Below are 21,831 nucleotides of genomic sequence, written 5' to 3'. Positions count from 1 at the left end.
AGCGTCACAATATATTTCAAAATCATCGTTCCCTTCTGGTAACGATAAAATAGGCGCCATAGTTAACTTCTTCTTTAGTAATTGAAATGCACTCTCCTGCTCAGAAGTCCATTCATATTTCTTCCCTTTTTGTGTTAACGCTGTCAACGGCTTAGCTATTCGGGAAAAATCTTAAATAAACCTTCTATAATAACCGGCTAAACCCAAAAATTGGCGTATCTGCATTGGTGTCTTAGGAGTCTCCCATTTTTCAATGGCTTCAATTTTTGCTGGATCAACCTGAATTCCTTTGCTACTAACAACGTGGCCAAGAAATTGCACTTCTTTCAACCAAAAAGCACACTTAGAAAATTTAGCATATAGCTGTTCTTTTCTCAACAACTCTAATATCAACCTTAAATGCTGCTCATGCTCTTGCTCACTCTTGGAATAGATAAGAATATCATCAATGAAAACAATAACAAACTTATCTAAATACGAACTACAAACTCGATTCATGAGGTCCATGAATACAGCTGGCGCATTTGTCAACCCAAACGGCATGACCAAAAATTCATAATGACCATAACGTGTCCGAAAAGCAGTTTTTGGTATATCTTCTTCTTTGACGCGTAATTGATGATAGCCCGATCTTAGGTCAATTTTCGAGTACACACATGATCCTTGGAGTTGATCAAATAAGTCATCAATTCTCGGTAGTGGATACCGATTCTTGATAGTTAACTTATTTAATTCACGATAATCTATACACATCCTAAAAGATCCATCTTTCTTTTTAACAAATAAAATTGGAGCTCCCCACGGTGAAGTACTTGGTCGTATGAATCCACGATCCAGTAATTCTTTTAACTGACTCTAAAGTTCTTTTAACTTGGACGGTGCAAGTCTATATGGAGCACGGGCAACTGGTGCAGCTCCTGGTACTAAATCTATTTGAAATTCTACAGATCTAAATGGAGGTAATCCCGGCAACTCTTCCGGAAAAACTTCAGGAAAATCTCTTGCCACAGGCACGTCGTTGATGCACTTATCTTTTTCTTTCTTTTCGACTTTATTAACATGTGCTAAGATAGCATAGCACCCTTTCTTCAAGCACTTTTGAGCTTTCAAATAACTAATGAGTTTTAGCTTTGAGTTACCCTTCTCTCCATAAATCATCACCGGCATTTTATCCTTACAAGGAATGCGAATTGCCTTCTTGGCACACACAACTTCAGCTCCTACTTTGGACATCCAGTCCATGCCGATTATTACATCAAAACTTCCTAATTCTACGGGTATTAAGTCAATTTTAAATGTTTCTCCGGCTAAATTTATTTTACAATCACGGCAAATTTTATCGGCTTTAATTAGTTTACCATTAGCTAACTCAATCATGTACTTAGCATCTAGAGGTAATGATGAACAATTCAATTTAGCGTAAAAGCCTCTACTCACGTAACTTCTATCGGCACCAGTATCAAATATAATAGATGCGGATAAGTTATTAATGGTAAACGTACCCGTAACAAGCTCCGGGTCTTCACACGCCTCTCTAGCATTAATAACAAATGCTCTTCCACGTGCAGATCCATTATTCTTCTCTGGATTCGGACACTGGCTCTTATAGTGACCTTGTTTTCCACACCCATAACAAGTAATGGTAGCCAAAGCAGTTCTATTTGCATTGGTGGCAGGAGTCTTGGTACCATTTGTATTTGTAACGAGAGCCCTACAATCTTCAGCAAGATGACCCTTTCGATTACATTTGTTGCATACCACATTACAGTAACCAGAGTGATGTTTGTGGCATCGGTTGCATAAAGGATTTTATCCTTTATAACCAAAGCTTAAACCACTACCCGCACTTTGCGTGTTTTCTTGTTTCTTAAAAGATTGTTGTTGGTTACCTCGATCATAATTTCCATTCCACTTTCTTTTGTTACCTGATACCTTCACATCAGTATTGGATACTTTCTTATCCATGATGACCTGATCCATTAGCTCGTTTGCCATAGTTATAGCTTCATGAATTGTCTTAGGTTTCGATGCTGTAACATTTGCCTTGACCTTTTTGGGCAAACCATCTTTGTACATTTCAATCTTCCGTTCTTCGGTTGGAACCAATTCAGGACATAGCAAAACTAATTCCATGAATCGCTGATTGTAGTTGGTGATTTCAGTACCAACAACCTTCAGGCTTCGTAATTCATCTTCCAACTTCCTAACCTCGTTCCTTGGACAATACTCGTTGATTAACATTGTTTTGAATTCTTCCCAAGGAGTATCATAAGCTACATCTCCTCCTACAGCCTTCACATAATTTTTCCACCACGTGAGTGCACTATCTTGTAAAGTGCACGATGCATGCTTGGTCATGTCCTTTTCAACACAACCACTTATTTTAAACACAGTCTCCATCTTTTCTATCCACCGGGTTAAACCAATCGGTCCTTTCGTTCCACAGAATGATGAGGGCTTGCAAGCTTGAAACGTCTTGTAGGTGCATCCTACATGAGGATTTGGGTTAACTGCAGCACCTCTTGCAGCCTCGACCCATAACATTCTGTCGTTCACTCGCTGATTTATGAGTTCCTGGATTTCTTGTTCCGTCATTTGGTTCAATCGCGCCATATTCTTCTATAAGAATGAAAAGAAAATAATTATTCACATGGAATATTATAGATGTAGTGTATATTTACAGTACATTATAGCTTATTAATAATATGAACCAGGTATTATTATAAAAGCCTTTTCTTCTTATTAGCATTTTATAATTATATCTAGGGTAGTACCTACCCGTTAATGTCCATACTTAATAGCTTAGTACAGAATCAATTACTACCATCTAAATAATACTTAACCATGGAAAATTATTGCATTTCACACTTCACTATTTTACATATGCTTATCTTACATCGAACATTAAACAAACCACGCTAATAATATTATACAAAACATTATATGATCTCATGGTTTAATACGGCAGCGCATCATTTGGTCTATTTTCTAGGACGTTTAGGTTCAAAGAATCGCTTAACGCTTATCCTGGCTGTCTGCCTATATTTTGGCTGTGGGACTGAAGAACTGGATGCCGGGATAGAACGAATAGGAATAGCGGGAATAGGGGTGGTAGTGTCTAGTGAAGTTGGTGCCACATCATCCTTATTAAACTCAGGATTTGAATTTTCTAATTCATTAGCCTTTCGTTTCTTTCCTAGTTCGAACTCTTCTTTTGTAATTTCCTGTATTTCTTCCTCGGGTTCACTTTCCTCCTCGGGTTCACTTTCCGGGTTCTCTATAGTCGGTTCATCCGGAATTTGTGAGTCTTCCCCAAAGATATTATTTTCGTCATCGGATAGGTTAATGACTGGAACACCATCTGAAGATTCTGGTTCGGAGTCGCTGAATGTGATAACAAGTTTTGAGCCCGACATCTATCACACAACAACTAACCCATTAGTACTACATAATATTTACATATAAATTTTAACCAACAATGATAAGCAATGGTTTTTAAATCAGACCCGGTCAAAGTCCAGACTTACTAATGTATCCTAACGACTTATCAGTTAGACACACTAATGCAAACCTGGTTCGCTAAGACCACCGCTCTGATACCACATGTCATAACCCGTCCTTAACCGTAAGAACGTGTTAGATAACGTATGATTTCATTGCGAGGTATTGACCTCTATATGCGACATTTTTAAAAGAAAAACTGCATATATTATACATTACAAACCATGATTCTTATTTTTGATACAAGCTTTGGACGAAATAAAGATGATTATCGTTTAGCGATAATCTTCGACTTACAAACTTTACAAATGATGATAACAACACGATTTCTAGCATATTTTACAACACAAGTTCTTGGATATGCAGTCTTATTTTTGACACAAATATGCGTACGCAAGATCCTGCTCAAATTCAACATAATGCAGCGGAAGCTTTTAGAAATCACCTGAGAATAGACATGTTTTAAAAGGTCAACATAAAGTTGGTGAGATATAGGTTTAGTGCCGGCAGAAATATATATATAGACCACAAGATTTCGTATATAAACAGTTTAATAAAAATATTCTAAGTGGTTGAGCACTTGATAACCATACTTAACAATTAATCACGTCGCATATTCCCTTTAATATGAAATCTTACTACACTGTACCAAGTGTAGTCACGAAACGAAGTACTGTGCAACCGTTGAATACTGGTCGTCCAGTCCGGTTGGGGTTGTCAGGCCCGATAGATCTATCAACAGGATTCGCGTTTACAATACCGCTGTAAATATTAGTTACCAAGCTACAGGAAAGTATGCCAGTGGTACAACTCAACGTAGAATAAATTTTTTAGTTACTTGTGTCCATATTGTAAAACATAAAATACATGTATTCTCATCCCGAAATATTTAGAGTTTAAAAGTGGGACTATATACTCACTTTCGTCTTGAAGATATATATATATAATTTGACTTGGTCTCCGGTTGATATCACGAACCTATCCATATATAATATATCAATACCTTTTCTTTTTAAACAAACGTCACATATATATACTTGTTATACTTTTAATACTTTGAATAATTCCTTAGTCCGTAGTTAGCAGTTCGTTGTTAGTAATTCAATTTTAATGGTTCATTTTTAGATGTTTAATATACCCGCAATGAAATAAATAAAACCCCCAACGAAATAAATAAAACCCCATCGTATATGTATTGGTCGAGATTAATCTTGACCCACGGTACCGGTGTTGTCAAATGACGTGTTGCGTACATAAAGTACCGGTGTTGTCAAATGACGTGTTGCGTACAAACATGGGATCTTATGATTAATCTTCTCTTAATGTTTACGGGTGATCCTGAACCATATAAAATTGAATTATAAGTACATATATATAAAATATCATGTTATCTTAGAAATATGTGATTTTATTTAATTTTTCCCAATTAATCCCGAAGTTAAACAAGTCTTGGATAACCAATTTTGTTTCGGTCATAGTTTCTTCGATACAAATCCGTTTTCGTTGATTCAACTTGCCATCTCCTTGGATCGAGTTCCTCTTTAAGACTATGAACTGTAAATATCTTAGTTTGTATTCAAAATCACACGGCATAGGTGAAAGTTTAGTGAAACCTATGAAGTTAAACATTTTCCTTTATTTAAACAACCTTAAATGATTATTTTTCTAAAAATACTTATACTTTGAATTAAATCATGAAATTTTTATGTGTTATCATATTCATAGTAAAAATCATTTTTCCAGAAAATAAACCTCCAATTCAAAATTTAAGATGGTTTTTAATTATCCAACCCAAAACAGTCCCCGGTTACACTCTGACGTCGTAAAAACAGTTTTTAAGGTATTCTTTGAAAAACCAAGTTATACCTTGTTAAATTAGCATATACTTAAGTTATATTACAGGTCTTGAAGTATTTTAAAAGTTAAGTTAGAAGGATCTATTTAGTTTGCAAACAAGTTCGAAAACATTCAAACTATGTTCTTGTTGTTAAATTTTTATACCACAAAATAAGATAGCTATATATATATATGAATCGAATAAGGTTATGAACATAGTTACTACCTCAAGTTCCTTGGACAAGATTGCTGTAAAAGAGGAGTAAGAAGCTAGAATCAAAAGGGTGATGGAAGTGGATGAAAGATTGGAAGTAAGTTTGTGTTCTTGGAAGGATTTCTTGAAGTGTTTTTGTATGGTTTTCTTATGGTGTTTAAGTAAGGTTTTTATGGCTAGATTTTTAAGGTTTCTTGCTGGATTGTTATGGAGTTCAAAGGTTAAGAAAGAGTGTGTGTTTAGCTTAAGAAATTTGAAGTTAAAATGAATGAAAATGATGATACATATATACTACATAAAAACGTGTTTCATAAGGATACATGGACAAAATTTTAGTTTGTATTTTTGTAATTAGTCTTACAATCATTCAAAAGCAATTACCTTATACCTAGGGTAGTAACAAGGGCTGGTTAGGTGGTGATTTGATGTGTATATACCAATAGTAAATATGTATAGAAGCTAGGTATGATACGAGTATAAATACTCTAGGTATACGTATAGAAATTTTGTGAAAAATGGAATGAGGATTCAAATATAGCTATCTTTTGTGAATACACTTATATGATTTTATGTATTTAAGTCTTTAAAAGTGATTAAATACATTACTTATACGATATATGTATAAACATTATATGTTATAAGTATTTATGTCAAATAACGTTACGTATGGTTATCGTTTTGAAAACTTAAGTTAGTAGTTTCAAAATATACTTATAACTTATTGTTATTAATACAAAATGAGGTATTAAAACATCCTTAAATCATGTTAAACATGTATATATACATATATATATACAAACGTATAATTATCATATATTGTATAGTTCGTGATATCATCGGTCAAACTAGACGGTCAAACGTTGTGTAAATCTCTTTTCGAAAAACATAAGTCTCGACAATTTGGATTGCTTATCATGTTGGTAAGGTTTAATTTATGTAAATATTAATCTTATAAGTATAGAATGATCGAAAAAGTGCGGGTCGTTACACGTTACGTGGTCGCAGTCCCTATTTGAGACTCGTTTGACCGAAATTATGTCGCATTCATTTGAAACGTATAAGACTTGCAAAGTTTAGTTTACAAAACTGCTCGACAACAAGTTTAAGTTTAAAAAGGTATAAAGTATAAATGAAATAACTTGCACATAAGTAGTTTAAAATCACGGTTGCTATAAATAGCGTAAGTATGTAAACAAAATGTTTGAAACCAAAGGTGCTATCACTAGCGTATGTATGTACGTATGCTTGACTCCAAGTAAGTAATCAAAGTGCATGCATGTATGCTTGACTCCAAGCAAGTATAAGTGTACGCGGAAGCATGTATCAAATAGCCATGTATGAACCTGAGAAACATATAGAAAACTGTCAACGAAAAACGTTGGTGAAATCATAGGTGTTTGTAAACGTTGTTTTTGAACCACAAGATTTTGTATTTCCATAACGTTGATTATATAAATCGTTTGCATTCCAAAAGTTGTTGTTTGTATCGCGAGCACCCAATTATCAAGACTTAACTGTTTTGCACCCTTTGCGTAGTGTTAGAACATACACTAGACCCGAAAATATATTTCATCCGCTAACGGTAGCGAACCGTCCGAATGAGGCTCGTCAAGCCCATGTGATCACATAATATAAGTTCACGTTTACACCCTGCAAGTGTAACTAATGATAATTGAATTGAGGCTTTTTGTTCAAACTAGCACGTGGAATGTTCGTTTCCGTACTTGTGTTCAAAGTATAAAAGTATGATACGTATATGTTTCTCATCCCATAGTTTAAAAGTATAAAAATTGTTGAAAGATGGGACTATGATCTCACCTCGAGTGCACGAGTATAAATGTACTTCACAAAGTAAACGTGTGCATGAAAGTTGCTTAGCCTTGACCTAAACAAGTAAGTTGTATCAATTAACCAGTTACGACACAAGGTCGGGCGAAATGTGTTCAATTAGTCCTATGGCTCGTTACGACTCGAATATGTAGCATGTGAGTCACGTTATCAAGTTTCATGCAAGAATCAAGTATGAAAGCATGTTAAAACGATTGCATAAGTGTTTTGTTAAGTTTGACTAAAAGTCAAACTTGGTCAAAGTCAACAAAAAAGTCAACGGGGTCGGTTCGGGTCCCGAACTATTTTCCTAAGCTTAGAAATCATATATGAGCATGTTGTCCAAGTTTCATGTTGATCGGGGGTGCGTAGCATGCTTAGAATTGAACGAAAATTGACCAAAATGGGTAGTCTGCCTCAGATGCGCCGCATTGATAGTCTGCCTCAGATGCGTCGAGTTAAATATTATATATATATATATTTAAATATTATATTATATTCTTTTGCATAGTAGACTTGTAATTTTAGGTCCGTTGCGTCGCGCGTTGATAGTTGGCTCAGGTCTCGGTTCCAGATTTTCGAATGTCCTTTCGTACTCTTTAATATCTTGTACTTTGCGTTTTGCAATATGTAATTTGCACAAAAAATTATTTTCCTTAACTCCCAAAATCCGCGCAAGTCTTTAACTCACTTTTAGTGGCACTTTTGAGTGCATTATGGCTTTAGTGGCACTTTTTCAGCTTTAGTGGCACTTTTTCTTCAATTCTTTAATCTTCGTGCTTTTCGTTTCGTAACTTGTACTCTTGTCAATTTTAGACGTTTCTCATCATTAAATTGAACCACTTGAATTGTATCTTGTACATTTGAGCTTTTTGGATGTTTTTGTCTTCGAATCTTCGTTTTCGCCTTTTGTCTTTGCACTTATTTATTATAAACGAATATCACTTGGAAATAGAACAATTGCAACTGAAAACTTTACATATCGGAAGGATATTGATACTAAATATATGTTCATTTGGAGCACTATCACAAGCACAAGTCGGAGATGTTGTTCGTGCTCTTCTTCGCTTTTAGAATAGACCAAAATATCATCGATGAACATGATAACGAATTTGTCGAGGTATGGTTTGCACACGAGGTTCATAAGATCCATGAACACCGCCGGTGCGTTAGTGAGACCAAATGGAATTACAAGAAATTCATAACTACCATAACGCGTTCGGAAAGCGGTTTTGGAGACATCTTCCCCCTTAACCCTTAATTGATGATAACCCGAGCGGAGATCGATTTTTAAATATACACAAGACCCTTGTAGTTGATTAAAGAGGTCGTCGATGTGCGGAAGAGGATATCGGTTCTTAACCGTCAATTTGTTTAGTTCAAGATAATCAATGCACATTCGTAGGGATCCATCTTTCTTCTTAACGAACAAAATCGGAGCGCCCCATGGTGAATGGCTAGGTTGGATAAAACCACGGTCAAGTAGTTCTTGGATTTGACTTTGCAATTCTTGCATTTCGGATGGAGCAAGTCTATACGGTGTACGTGCTACGGGTGCGGCTCCCGGAATAAGATCGATTTGGAATTCTACCGGTCGATGAGGTGGAAGACCCGGCAATTCTTCGGAAAATACATCGAAAAAGTCACTAATAATTGGCACATCATCGATATGCTTCTCGTCGATCTCGACTTTCTTAACATGGGCTAGAATTGAGAAACAACCTTTACGAAGGTATTTTTTAACTTTAAGGCACGAGACGAGGTTGAGTCCGGTGCAACTCTTATCACCATAGACAATCAAGGGTTCACCATTCTCGATAGGAATTTGAATCGCTTTAAGATCACAAAGAATGTGGGATTTCGTTTTGACTAGCCAATCCATACCAATGATTACATCAAAGCTCCCTAGTTCTATAGGTATCAAGTCAATTTCAAACTCTTTACCCATTAAGTTTAACGTACACCCCCGATAAAATTTGTCGGCACTCAATAGTTTCCCGTTGGCCACTTCAATGGTATAAGTAGTATCTAGTGGGAGTGGTGGAGTGCTAAAAGAATGAGTCAAAGTCTTGGATACAAAACTCTTATCGGTACCCGAATCGAATAAGCAAGAGACATAAGTATTGTTGAGAAGAAACGTACCCGTGACTAGTTCATTGTCATCTCGGGCTTCCTCGGTGTTAATGTTGAAAGCTCGGTCGCGCGTATTGGGGTTATCTTTCTTCTTTGGGCATGCATTTCTATAATGACCCTTTTGTCCACATTCGTAACAAGTGACCGTCTTTGGTGCATTGGGCCCCTTTCGAGCGACGGGGGCGGCACTTTTACAATCGTTGGCCTTATGACCAATTCCTTGGCACCGATGGAAAATTAGCTTGCCACATTCACTAAAGTGATGCTTGTTGCATTTGTTGTAAAGAGGTAGGTTTTCGGCATAACCCTTCTTGCCGTCGGAGGTGAAAGATTTCTTGGCGAAGTTGTTGTTGCTTGATTGTGGGGCTTCCCATTTTCTTTTGTTTTTACCGACTTATCCTCGGCTTTAGGTGCCGGTAGTACGATTTCGTCCACCGTTTCAATCAATTTACGGGCCATATTCAAAGCTTCTTGATGATTAGTGGGTTTGGATGACATTACCCCATGTTTGATGCTCTTTGGAAGACCATCCATGTAAAGTTCAACCCTTAGAGACTCGGGGTTCACAAGGTTTGGGCACATCAAGGCTAGTTCGGAAAATCGTTGATTATAGGCCTTGAGATCGTTTCCGACCGCTTTTAAAGTTCTTAGCTCTTGTTCGAGCCTTCGGATTTCTTCACGAGGGAAATATTCGATGATCATCTTTGCCCTTAAATCGGCCCAAGCGAGGGTGTGGGCTTCATCGGTACCCACCGATTGCACATAGGTGTTCCACCAAGTGAGCGCGACACCAGCGAAAGTGTGAGTGGAGTACTTGACCTTGTCTTGGTCCCGACAACCGCTTATGCTAAATACGGCTTCCGTTTGCTCAAACCATCGGGTGAGCACAACCGGTCCCCCGGTTCCATCGAAGATGTGAGGTTTGCACCCCATAAAAGCTTTATAGGAGCATCCCTCGTTTGAATTACCGGCTCCATTGTTGTTGTTGTTGTTGTGGTTGTTGTTATTGTTATTGTTGTTGGATGAGTGACCGGCCATGGCCGCATCCACGGCGGTGGCTATCATGCGTTGAAGAGCTTGTTCGGGAGTTTCGTTGTGTGGCACACGACGAGGAGGCATTGTTCCTTCAAAACACAAGAATATCGTTGATTAGTATTCTAAATAATACTAACCGTGATATGGAATGAGGATAAAGAGAAAATTTTCCTTGACTCGCCTTAAATTCTTTATGTCATAATGTCGGAACGTTCATATGAGTCACCGTAATATAAACCCAGAAATTATATTACCCTGTTTCATATGTGCATTCGACATTATTTCATATAGTCAAGGTGGCGTGATAATCAAATTAAATAACGTGAGATTAAGATGAAATAAGAGTTAGATATGAATAAAAGAGTTCGAGTATAAATGCACAAGTAGTCAAGTAATTCCTACTTCAAGTCTATATGCCGGTTGTAGTCTAGACTCACTAATGTACCCTATGACTCGGGGTTGACACCAATGAACTCTAAATCCCTACAACCGAAGCTCTGATACCATTTTTAGCGACCCGACAAAATCGTCATTGACGGCGCCGTCTACTTAGGTCCCGTTACGTGGTCATAAGTCTTTAAAACAACGTTTGACCAAAAGTATGCTGCATTCATTTCAAATGTAAAGATTGTTTCAAAGTTTACAAGAATAGTTCAACCACAAGTTACGTTATAAGTACAAATGAAACCTATGCGACACAATTTAAAAGTAGCCAAAAGACACTCCATGTATGCATATATACTCGACATCCAATGCAAGTATCAAAATAATGAGCGGAAGCATGTATCACAAAACGTTCAAGGACCTGAGAAAAACATAGAAATCTGTCAACGAAAATGTTGGTGAAATCATTGGTTTAAGTAAGTAAGTAAGTACAAATGAACCACAAGATTTATAACATTTCAATAATAGTTAACCATTCCAAAAATTGTTATCACGAGCACCCAATTATCAAGGCTTAACTTTCCTTCCATAGAACCCCATCAGAATAGTGTTAGAATATACATTATTTCTCAAAAATATATTTCATCCGAAGTAACGGTAGCGAACCGTCCAAATGAGGGTTAGTCAAACCCATATGGCCATACAAAATAAGTTCTCGCTTACACCTGACAAGTGTAACTAATGATAATCAAATTGAGGATTTTTGTTCTAACTCGTATGCAGAATGTTTGTTTTTGTAAGACCCGAATAATTATTGTACAGCAGTGTAAATAGGGAACATAAAGTGTGGGTGACCTTGTGTATTTAAACAGAGGTCAGAGCTTGTTCTGAGCTTGGTGCACTCAGCGCACACCTAGGGGTGCGCGTGGCGCACTATTTACTGTAGTCGGGTTCTGCTTATTTTAATAAGATATTTTGATGGGCTTTTTGGTAATTTCACTTGTGGACGAGTTTAGGACCAGTAGGTCAGATCTTGGGGTATCATTCACTCCAATTCCAACAACCTTATCCTATCCACTTCAATTTTAGAGAGAGAGAGTGAGATTCTTGTGTGAGAAAGCTCAAGCAAAGGAAGGAGGAGCTATTTTTGGGTCTTAGTTCGAGTTCTAAAGTTGTTCATCTCCTCTCTAGCTATGTTTTGGTTGTAGTGGTATGTTTTAACTTTGTTTTCCCTATTTTAATTTGTATAAGGGTTAGGGTTTGGGTTAGTGATGAACAGAAAACCCATATTTGGTGATTTTGGGTGTTCTTGGGAAATATTGGGTCATGAAGACTCAATAGTAACTAACCTAGGGTTTCAAAGTGTTAATTAGGGTTTATGAGCCTAAATTGGTTAGTAAATTACTAGCACGCCTAGATGTTTGGTAAATGGGTATGAAACACCCAAATTATGTATTAGTTAGTGTTGTTAGACCTAGCTCACTAGCTTTTAGTGATATGTGGTGGTTTTGTCCTTAATGGTCGGTCTTGGCGAAAATGGGACATTTAATGCATTAAGTCATTAAATGCACATGTGTAAGTTGTTGGCTTTTAGTCCAACTAGTTTGTGTGTTGATCGAGTACTTATTGTATTAGGTACTTTGCCGTGAAGCTTGCGGAAGTATAAAACATTCACTGAAGGCGTTAAGGTGAGTGGAATGATTATATGCGTATATATAATGTATTTATTTGTATGCTATGGTATGAACCAAAGAGCCGGTAGTGCCATAGTATGTGCGATTGTGCTATTATGTGAACCAAAGAGCCGGTAGCGTCATAGTATGTGTGTTGTAGTGTGAACCAAAGAGATGGTAGCACTACGGCACGAGTTGTTAGAGTGTGAACCAAAGAGCTGGTAGTACTTTAACGCGAGTATGACTCGGGTTATGATGTGAACCAAAGAGCCGATAGCATCATAACCGATGCGTATGGTGTAAACCAAAGAGCCGGTAGCACCATGACGCGAGGATGGTTAACCATGGTTGTGTATTGTTTTGTAGCATATTGTATTATGTCGATTATATGTTATTGATTACGCTAGTTGCGGTTTGTTGGAGATTATTATCTTTGTACATGAGATGGTATGCTAATTGTATTGCTAGCGTGTATGCGGTATATGTGTAAGTGATTGCAAGTAGGTATATTATATATATATATATATATATATATATATATATATATATATATATATATATATATATATATATATATATATATATATATATATATATATATGGGTATAATTATTGCATTCACTAAGCTTTGCTTACCCTCTCGTTGTTTATCTTTTTATAGGCTCCGGCGGAGACAAGGGTAAGGGCATTCGTATGGATTAGAGATCCCGCTTTGTTTGTAGGGGACGTTTTTGGATGTTATAGCTTTTGGAGTTTGACCGAGATTTATGTAGTTTAACCACCAAACACAATACTCATAGTGTCATTTGGAATTTAAACTCTTATGGTCGAACTTATATGTTTTGAACGAAACTCGTAAAACGGCTGATGTGGGCCCCGTTTAGTAAAACTCATTTTATGATTGAATCGTATGATTTTTTTCACATTAGAACATGTTGTGAAAAGCGTTCCATCTAAAAATGTCGGGAAGTGGGTGATCTTTTTACGGAAAATGGAAAAAGTAGACATCGGGCTGCCAGGCCCTGTGCGCACCACGCATAGGTGGGGCTGCGCGCCGCGCACCCCATCTGGACAGCCCTGTTCAATTTTTTTTTTTATTCTGCGTTTTTGGTTTGTTAACGGGTTGGGTTGTTACAAGTGGTATCAGAGCATGGTCTAAGGGATTTAGGCGACTTGAGATAGGTGCCTAGACTTAGACTTTAATGTATATGTGTGACGTCCTCCAGATAAGGCTTGGACGAATAACGTTACTAAATATATCAAATCACAGTTATATAAACGAGAACGACTCTATATGAGACGTTATATTGAGTTTTGCAGTGGAAGATAAATAGGTTACATTGTATTTAGAACATTAAATATCTTTAATTGATATGATATGTAATGAAGACTCCAAGTATAGCAAGCAATCATCATCGAAGCAGCAGATATACAGCGGAAGCAATACTTAAGTACCTGAGCATAAACATGCTTAAGAAGTGAACACTAGGTTGAGTAAGTTCATAGGTTTATCATAATAATGATTTCAGTAATAGTGTTAGACCACAAGATTTTTGTTCATAAGCTTGGTCTCGCAGGGACCAATTAGTAGATCTCACAGATCCAAAAGTTATTCATAAAGTTGGTCTCGTAGGGACCAAAAAGTAGATCACGCAGATCCAAAAGTTATTCATAAGCTTGGCCTCACAAGGACCAATTAGTAGATCATGCAGATCCAAAAGTTGTTCATAAGCTTGGTCTCGCAGGGACCAAAAATAGATCACGCAGATCCAAAAGTTATTCATAAGCTTGGTCTCACAAGGACCAACTAGTAGATCACGCAGATCCAAAAGTTGTTCATAAGCTTGGTCTCGCAGGGACTAATTAGTAGATCTCGTAGATCCAAAAGTTGTTCATAAGCTTGGTCTCACATGGACCAATTAGTAGATCACGTAGATCCAAAAGTTGTTCATAGTTTGCCCCAAAGACAAGTTGTGTTTATACTTGTCGGTTAGGAACTTAGTCGGACATAGCCGGGTATAGCATAGTTTAAAGTTGGCACTTGTGTCTAGCGTGTAAAACAGTTATAAAAGTTGTACATGTATTCTCAGCCCAAAAATGTAAAGAGTAAAAGGGAATCAAATAAACTCACGAAAAATCAGTTTTAGTATTTGTATTCATTTCATAAAAACAGTTATAAAAGTAGCGCATGTATTCTCAGCCCAAAAATATAGATAAAAAGGGAACTATGAAAACTCACGAAAAATCAGTTTTAGTATTTGTATTCATTTCATAAAAACAGTTATAAAAGTAGCGCATGTATTCTCAGCCCAAAAATATAGATAAAAAGGGAACTATGAAAACTCACTAAACAGTTTAAAAAAGGGGGACTATGAAAACTCACCTTAAATAGCAGTTTGAAGTAATCCTTGAAAGGAATGAAATGAATGGAAATAAGTGACCGGGATCTCAACCTAGAGATAGAATGTACGATCAGATGTTGTCTAATAGACATAAGTATGGTAACTATACCAATGATAATGGTTTTCTAAAAGAAATTCCATTTTCGAAAAGGTTACTATCTATGGAAAGTTTCCACTTTTAGTAAGTTTCCATGTTTAGTAAGTTAGTGTTGAATACTAGTGAGTTGTTCTTAATAAGTCCACTACTTATTAAGTGTGTAAGTGACTAAGTGTTGTTCACTTAGTGAGTGTATGATTACTATAGTCAGTTTTGATATTGTGCACCATACCCAAACATCTATGCCACCGCCGAGTCACTTGAATGATCTATTTTTACCGGTTGGCCCAGGATTTCTCGATCAAAATCTAAGTTTGGCATTCGAAATCCACAAGCGTCCCATAGTGGTACCAACGATCACCCTAGGCCTTAAGTAGCATTGAGGTTCATATATAGTGCACGTTATCTTGATTATAACCTTGGTGATAATAACGATAGTAATAATAATAATAATTGAAAATGGAAACATCACTCACGTATCAATATTGTGACTCAATATTGCAGGAAAAAGTATGCAGATGTAACGGACATTACAAATGCTAGGTTGACCTCACGAACAATACCCATAACCTCCATAGCTATAACCCATACTTTCCTTAGCTCGATCCCGCTCATAAAACCCATTTTGAAATGACCCGCTCATGACTTCGTCGTAGTATTTTATGTATAAATAATAATATGTTATAATTCAGTAGGCTTATAACTACCTTTAGTAGTTTGATTATGTTATAATTCAGTAGGCTTATTACTACCTTTAGTGGTTTGATTATGTTATAATTCAGTAGGCTTATAACTACCTTTAGTGGTTTGACTCTTGATTAAGAATACTAATAATGAAGTGTAAGAACAAAGATGATAATGGAGAGAAAGAAAGAAACACTTTGTAAGTGTGAGAAATGGTGCAAGTTTAATGCTTGCATTCATGAGTATTTATAGCTAAAATTTCAATATAAAAATACATACTTTATGTACTAAAATTGACTATATGTATACTAGTTTATAATTTTATTTTTAGTCAACATAAGGATGTACTAGTTTATACTTTCATTTTTTTTAATTTTTATTTATTTTTAGTCAACATAAAGATGTATTTGTTTAGGATTATTTTTAGTCTCATTATTATTATTATTATTATTATTATTATTATTATTATTATTATTATTATTATTATTATTATTATTATTATTATTATTATTATTATTATTATTATTATTATTATTATTATTATTATTATTATTATTATTATTATTATTATTATTACTACTACATTTACTACATGACAAGTATTATTTTCTTTTTACTAATTCATTACATTGAAAATATATATATATATATATATATATATATATATATATATATATATATATATATATATATATATATATATATATTCATTTCGAAATATATATTTGAAATATTTATTTAATATTTAGTTTTTCAAAATCAATTATATTTCAAAGTTTATTTTAAAATCGTTTAAATAATAGAAATTATTATAACACGTAACGTTTTTAATTAATATATATATATATATATACATAAAATTGTTCGTGAATCGTCGGAATCATATAAAAGTTAGGTTTAAATTTAGTCGGAAATTTTCGGGTTGTCATAGTATGCGTTTAATGCGGGACTTGTAGGATACGGGTCGAACCGGGAGTTGATTAGTGCTTAGGTTTATGTGAACTAACCTTGCGCTAATTGTTTTGTGTTGTGTTAGCAATCATCAAGCGAGATAGACGTTGTACTAGCAAGTTAATGCGACGTGCCCGCGTAACAATGATTAGCTACCATTGTTACGGGTTCAAATCATGTAAAACAAACGATGTACGATGATTGTTGAGCAAGATGGGGTAGTGTGGTATATATGTATATACATATTTGTTAATTCCTTTCGTTTCGTTGCTTAATCTTTTCCGTTTTATAGTGTGAAGACGAGAAACGGACCCGAGAACAATGAAGGGGGTACGAGCGAGGATGTCGAGTTTACGGCCAAGGTTGAGGCCATTATGTAAAGGCATCATGCGGCCTTCCTAGAGGATGTTAAGAAGATGTTCTTGGATTCGATTGACGAATAAGTAGTTAATCTAGTCAAGGAACAAGTCAAGATTATTCTTAAAGAGGATAACGCTGGAAGGCGAGACTTCCACTATAAAAACTTCAAAGATGCTCAAACTCCCACTTTTGAAGGTGAGCGAGACCCACTCAAGAGTGCTCGATGGATCTCCGATATGGAGGGGGCCTTTCGTACTAGTGAGTGCTCTCTCGATAAAAAGACGAGGTTTGGTAGTAGCATGATGAGAGGTGATGCCAAGTTGTGGTGGGACGCGAAAATCCGACTTTATGGCGAAGAACAAAGTATAAGTTTGACGTGGGACGAGTTTAAAGAAGAATTTTTCAAGGAGTACCGAACTTCGGCCGATCTTTCAAAGCTTAAGGACGAGTTACGTACTTTAAGGCAAGGGTCAATGGATTTGAACACTCTCAAGTCTATTTTCTTATCAAAGACCCTATTTTTCCCGGAGTATGATGGGAACGATTATATGTTGAAAGAAGATTTCTACCGAACCTTGAATGATAACTATCAAGAAAGGATTAGTAGGAATTCGGAGAAGACTTTTGATGAATTATTTGATATCGCTAAGGGTTTTGAGTCGCTTGCTCCAAGAAAGAGTGACTTCACCTTTGGCAAACGAAAATTTGAAGCTACTAGCCACTCGAATAAGAAGAGCAAGAGTGTAACCGAGTACGTCGGTAGTGTGAGAAAGGGGGCTTCTAAGAGTTTTGGGCCCACGTGCTACAATTGTGGTCGACAAGGGCACTTGGCCCGTGATTGTATGAACTCATCTTCCAACAAAATCGTTTGTTTTAATTGTAATAAAGAAGGGCACAAGAGGCCGGAGTGTCCCGATTTGCGCAACGATAATGTTAAGCGGCTAGAGAAGGCGGCGGGTACGGCTAGGGGTCACAATTATTTGATGACCAATGAGGAAGCCAAGCAATCTAACGAAGTTGTCTCAGGTACTTTCATGGTTAATTCTAATCCGGCAAGGATACTCTTTGATAGTTGTGCAAACTTGTCGTTTGTGTCACCAAAATTATGTGCCTAAACTTAATAAACCATTAGCTAAGTTAAGTCATCCGATAGAAGTTGAAATAGCGGATGGAAAGACGGTGCTAGTGGTTGATGTGTGTAAAAATTGTGATGTTGTGTTTGGTGCCGAAAACTTTAAAATTGATCTCGTTCCGATGACTTTGGGTGATTTTGATATCGTGGTTGGTATGGATTGGCTCGATCATAATAGAGCCGATAATGCATGCCATGAAAAATCTATTCGTGTGAAAATCCCAAGTGGGGGAGAGTTAATTATTCATGGCGATAAGCGAAGGAGACTTGTGCCGATATGCACTTTTGCACGGACACCTCGTTTCCTTGTTAGTGGTGGCATGGCTTTTCTTGCCCATGTTGTTGATACTCGTGATGAGCCACCACCCATTCATGAAATTTCGGTGGTTAATGAATTTGAAGACGTTTTTCCGGATGAGTTACCGGGTGTTCCAGCGGAAAGACAAGTTGAATTTCGCATTGAGTTGGTTCCGGGGGCTACCCCCATTGCTAAAACTCCTTATCGTTTAGCGCCGATGGAAATGCAAGAGTTGTTAAATCAAACCCAAGAGTTACTTGAAAAGGGTTTTATTCGACCGAGTGCTTCGCCATGGGGCTCTCAGGTTTTATTCGTGAAGAAGAAGGATGGTAGTATGCGGTTGTGCATCGATTATCGGGAGTTGAACAAAGTAACGATCAAGAATCGTTATCCATTGCCTAGGATTGAGGATTTATTTGACCAACTCCAAGGTGCAACATATTTTTCTAAAATCGACCTACGGTCCGGCTATCACCAAATGCGGGTCCGTGAGGAAGAAATCGAGAAAACGGCTTTTCGAACGCGTTATGGGCATTTTGAATTCGTAATTATGCCTTTTGGTCTTACGAATGCACCGGCGGCATTCATGGATCTTATGAACTGAGTGTGCCAACCTATGTTGGACAAGTCGGTAATTGTGTTCATTGACGACATACTTGTCTATTCGAAGAGTATGAAGGAACATGAACATCATTTGCGGTGTGTGTTAAAGACGTTGAGGAAGGAGAAGTTGTATGCTAAATTCTCCAAATGTGAATTTTGGCTAAGGGAAGTTCAATTCCTTGGCGACATTGTGAACAAAGATGGTATTCAAGTAGATCCGGGGAAGATAGAGACGGTGAAGAGTTGGGGACGACCGACTACGCCTACGGAAATCCGAAGTTTTCTCGGATTGGCCAGTTATTATTGTCGGTTTATCCAAGACTTTTCTAAGATCGCTTCTTCATTGACGAAATTAACGAGGAAGAACGCGAGATTTAATTGGGAAAACGAGCAAGAAATTACTTTTCAATTGTTAAAAGAGAAATTGTGTCAAGCTCCGGTGTTAGTGTGGTCGGAAGGTGTGGAAGACATGACGATTTATTGTGATGCTTCTCTAAATGGGCTTGGGTGTGCTCTAATGCAAAAGGGTAAAGTCATCGCTTACGCCTCTCGACAATTAAAGGAACACGAAAAGAGATACCCGACTCATGATCATGAATTGGCGGCGGTGGTTCATGCGTTGAAAATTTGGCGCCATTACTTGTATGGTGTCAAGTGTACGATTTATTCGGATCATAAGAGTTTGAAACATCTCTTTAACCAACGAGATTTGAATTATCGCCAACGTAGGTGGATGGATGTGGTAAAAGATTATGATTGTGAAATACTTTATCATCTGGATGTGGCAAGAACCCAATTTGATTCGATTTGGGTGATAGTTGATTGATTGACGAAAAGTGCCTTGTTTCTTCCCATTCGGGAAGCGATATCGTTGGAGACCTTGGCAAAGTTGTTCATCAAGGAAGTGATATCGAGACACGGGTTCCTATATCTATTATTTCGGATCGAGATACCCGTTTACATCTCGGTTTTGGGAAAGGTTTCATGAAGATATGGGTACACAATTGAAATTAAGCACGGCATATCATCCTCAAACTGACGGTCAAACTGAACGTACGAATCAAACTTTGGAGGATATGTTACGGGCGTGTATTATTGATTTTGGTGGTAGTTGGGATGAGCACTTACCTTTGGTGGAATTCTCGTACAATAATAGTTATCATACTAGTATCAGGATGCCACCTTACGAGATGCTCTATGGGCGTAGATGTCGAACTCCGATTCGTTGGGGTGAAGTGGGCCAAAAAGAAATCGGGAGTACCGATTTGGTTTTAGAGACAAATAGCAAGATTGATATGATTCGGACTCATTTGAAAAAGGCCCAAGATAGACAAAAATCTTATGCCGATAAGCGAAGACGACAAATTGAGTTCCAAGAAGGTGACATGGTGATGCTTAAAGTTTCACCATGGAAGGGTGTTATTCGGTTTCGAAAACTGGGAAAGTAGCTCCTCGGTTTATTGGTCCTTTTAAAATTTTAGCTCGTGTTGGTGAAGTTGCGTATCGCTTGGAATTACCCGAAGAGTTTGCGGGGATCCATAATACATTTCATGTTTTCCATCTCCGTAAGTGTCTTGCAGATGATTCGTCTTGGGTGCCATTAGACGAGATCGAGCTAAACAATAAGTTAGAGTATATTGAGGAGCCGATTGCTATACTCGATGAGAAGGTCAAAAGGTTGAGAAATAAAGAGGTGAGAACTTTTAAAGTTCAATGGCGTCGGAGTAAAGGTTACGAGTTTACTTGGGAGCCCAAAGAATTCGTGTTAGTATATCTTCCCTCTTGTCATGCGGCTTGGATCGCGAGGACACGTTTCGATTCTAGTGGGGGAGAGTTGTAAGACCCGAATAATTATTGTACAACAGTGTAAATAGGGTACATAAAGTGTGGGTAACCTTGTGTATTTAATAGAGGCCAGAGCCTGTTCTGAGCTTGGTGCGCTCAGCGCACACCTAAGGGTGCGCGTGGCGCACTATTTACTGTAGCCGGGTTCTGCTAATTTTAATCAGATATTTTGATGGGCTTTTTCGTAATTTCACTTGTGGACGAGTTTAGGACCAGTAGGTCAGATCTTGGGGTATCATTCACTCCAATTCCAACAACCTTATCCTTTCCACTTCAATTTTAGAGAGATAGTGAGATTCTTGTGTGAGAAAGCTCAAGCAAAGGAAGGAGGAGCTAGTTTTGGGTCTTAGTTCGAGTTCTAAAGTTGTTCATCTCCTCTCTAGCTACGTTTTGGTTGTAGTGGTATGTTCTAACTTTGTTTTCCCTATTTTAATTTGTATAAGGGTTAGGGTTTGGGTTAGTGATGAACATAAAACCCATATTTGGTGATTTTGGGTGTTCTTGGGAAAGATTGGGTCATGAAGACTCAATAGTAACTAACCTAGGGTTTCAAAGTGTTAATTGGGGTTTATGAGCGTAAATTGGTTAGTAAATTACTAGCAGACCTAGATGTTTGGTAAATGAGTATGAAACACCCAAATTATGTATTAGTTAATGTTGTTAGACCTAATAGTTTTTAGTGATATGTGGTGGTTTTGTCCTTAATGGTTGGTCTTGGCGAAAATGGGGCATTTAATGCATTAAGTCATTAAATGCACATGTGTAAGTTGTTGGCTTTTAGTCCAACTAGTTTGTTTGTTGATCGAGTACTTATTGTATTAGGTACTTTGCCGTGAAGCTTGCGGAAGTATAAAAC

The sequence above is a fragment of the Rutidosis leptorrhynchoides genome, chromosome 8, assembly GCF_046630445.1.
Source record: "Rutidosis leptorrhynchoides isolate AG116_Rl617_1_P2 chromosome 8, CSIRO_AGI_Rlap_v1, whole genome shotgun sequence".
Classification (NCBI taxonomy): domain Eukaryota; kingdom Viridiplantae; phylum Streptophyta; class Magnoliopsida; order Asterales; family Asteraceae; genus Rutidosis; species Rutidosis leptorrhynchoides.
This window is presented reverse-complemented; position numbering follows the sequence as displayed.